At 35.3% G+C, this 2958-nt stretch overlaps 1 protein-coding gene across 1 annotated transcript in view; it reads left to right on the forward strand.

The window, feature by feature from the left end:
• The window catches only part of LOC106874154 (testis-expressed protein 2), a 13767-nt gene that overhangs the window by 8899 nt on the left and 1910 nt on the right, over nt 1-2958 (forward strand). The window lies entirely within an intron of this gene.

The raw sequence follows: 2958 nt of genomic DNA on the forward strand, positions 1-2958 counted from the left end.
CCCCCGATCATCACTGGTCCTCTTCCATGTTTAAACTAGCTTTTGATGGTTTTATAGATATTTCAAAATTATGATGCGAGGTGTTTCCTTTATTTTGTCCAACCCGTGTGTGTGTGTGTGTGTGTATATATATATATATATATATATACATATATACACCACCTAATTTGGTGGTGTTCCTAATTTTATTATATACTATTAAAACCAATTAAAAAATAACTGTATATGTAATGGATAAGATTATTTAGGTACAACAACAATTTTCTGGAACTTTTGATTCCAAAACCTTTCTTGAAAGTCAGTGTTGTACCTGTATATACATTTATGTTCTATATTTCAGCTGGTAACTTACAAAAAACAAAAGACGGATTCTTTTTTTATTCTTCATTCATTTGGTTATTTTTCTCTGTATATTCCTTAGCGAATATTTGTGCTGCCCAATATGGATGACTTGGTAATCCCTCTGTTGCTGCCAGGACTTCCTGAGGATGCTGTTCCTTCAACCATCTGTCCACCTGACGGCACTGAGGTCTGATGCAATTGATGCCAATTAAAACATTTCATTGCTCTTAATCGATCGTCAATTGTTTATCTGACTCTCTCTGCTTGTCAGGCCAGTTTTCTTGCTGGTCAGCATTATTTTATATACAACTGCACATGTATATTTCTATACATCTATATATATATTTGTCAGAATCTTGCAGTGTAATGCACATATATTAAGTAGCTATTCTTTCATAACACAGCTTGTTTTGTGTTGTTTTGCATTTTTGTTGATTTCACGGATCAGTAGTCTTGTGTTTAAAGCATGACATGTTTTTGCAGTTTTATTTGATGGTCAGCATTATTTTATATACAACTGCACATGTATATTTCTATACATCTATATATATATATTTGTTAGAATCTTGCAGTGTAATGCACAAAAATTTAGTAGCTATTCTTTCGTAACACAGCTTACTTTGTGTTATTTTGTATTGTTGTTGATTTCACAGATTAGTAGTTTTGTGTTTAAAGCATGTCTTATTTTTGCAGTTTTATTTGATGTCGTTTCCTTGTTTTTCCACAACACTTTACATGACAGCAGCTCCTCAAATTTTCTCTGTCTCTTTTAAAAACTTTGCTCTTTGCCAATGAGAATTGTAAGATGTCTGTTTACGTCATAAGCGTTATTTATCTAGAAACTACAAGGAATATGAAATAAATTGTTTTAACGGTGGAACTTGAAGTAGATAAAGCTATAAATGATAGCATGTCGAATCTTGAGTTCAAAAACTACTTGGATAGAAAAAGTCAAAGGCTGCAAGCTTTGTGTGCCTCTGTTTGTCCCCCCCACCATTGCTTGACAACCAATGTTGGTGTGTTTACATCCCTAGCGGTTCAGCAAGAGAGACCGATAGGATAAGTACTAGGCTTACAAAGAATAAGTCTTGGGGTCTATTTGCTCCAGCATGGCTACAGTCAAATGACTGAAACAAGTAAAAGAATAGCCTTTAAAATTTTTTTTTTTTCCTTTTTTGATGTTGGTGAATCATTGATTAAATCAGTATGACTATACTAATCTAACATGTATCAAGATAAGCTGCATTATTATCTAGCAGTTCATGATAGATATTTCTCAACAACAGTACATCACTCCTCCCTGCCACGCACACGATTGAGTCACTATTACTGTCGCTTATATCTATAAGACACTCCCTGACAAACACCTGATGTACAAATTAAAAAGTTCATCATCCATTATCTCTCGTACTTTGACCTCCCAACACCTGATTGAACTGCATTTGAGCTGAGACTGTTGCTGTTTGAAAGAGAGGTTGGGTTAGGGTTTGCACACTGATCTTGTAAAACCCTCACCAGCAGCAACTATCCTAAGCAGACCCTTGGGTTGTAGAGTTGTCACCCGAGTGATGCAAAGACGTCATCCATCAGGAGTGGCCCAGTGGTTAGTGTTGCACTCACCATGTAGGTCATGGGTTCAGTTCCTGGACTGGGCAGCATGTTGTGTCCTTGAGCAAGACGTGTCATATGTTACTTCAGTGGTGCTGTGTGGGGATGCTGGCGATTTGGTATGGCTGACTGAACATTGAACCTGTTTTGACAACCGTACTTTTTGGCACTGGAAGCAAAACGCACACACAAACATACATGCAGAAATACACACAGAAATATACGTGTAGAAATACATTCAAACACACATATAAAAAGTGAAAGAAGTATTACAGTTTATTGATTGAACACGATTGACATAAACACTACTCTCCCTCTCCTCAGATACATAAACAGAGAGTGGTGGGGAGAGTGAGAGAAGCATTAAAACATCTGATGTTAAATCAGTGATGCTAGAGAGGTGGCACCAGATTGGCCGTGTGAAACCATCTCATGCCAAGTCAATTAAGTGTCTGGCTGGGAGGGAATCGATTAACGAAAGTTCTATTACACACCAGTCATCCTATTTAGTTCATAACCAGTGTCGTTATTCATTCCTAATATTTCTATGAAAAGATATCTGGCTGTGAGGAAATATTACTTTGCTTGGAAACAAGTGAAAGTTGGTGACAGGAAGGGCATCCAAATGTAGAAAACCTACCTCAATAAACTCTGTCAGCCCTAGCATGGATGGAAAAGAGGTCATTAAATGACGATGATAATAAAAGATTCCTAAATCATTATTATTTATGCATGATACATATTGTCTGCATCAAAATCAATATCATTTATGCATGATACTCAGTGTCTACTTTAAAATCAACATTATCATTGTTACTGTTTTATCCAAAACATATAAACATGAGTCTGGACTGACCTCATAATGTCTATTGTTGCATACAACTGGTACTTTATACCTATTGTTCGTTATTTTTAATCTGTATGTATTGTTGTTCATTTATTAAATTTTGCATGTTCTCTTTTCATTTATTTTATATATATATATATATATATATATATATATATATA

Source organism: Octopus bimaculoides, chromosome 22 (genome assembly GCF_001194135.2).
Source record: "Octopus bimaculoides isolate UCB-OBI-ISO-001 chromosome 22, ASM119413v2, whole genome shotgun sequence".
Classification (NCBI taxonomy): domain Eukaryota; kingdom Metazoa; phylum Mollusca; class Cephalopoda; order Octopoda; family Octopodidae; genus Octopus; species Octopus bimaculoides.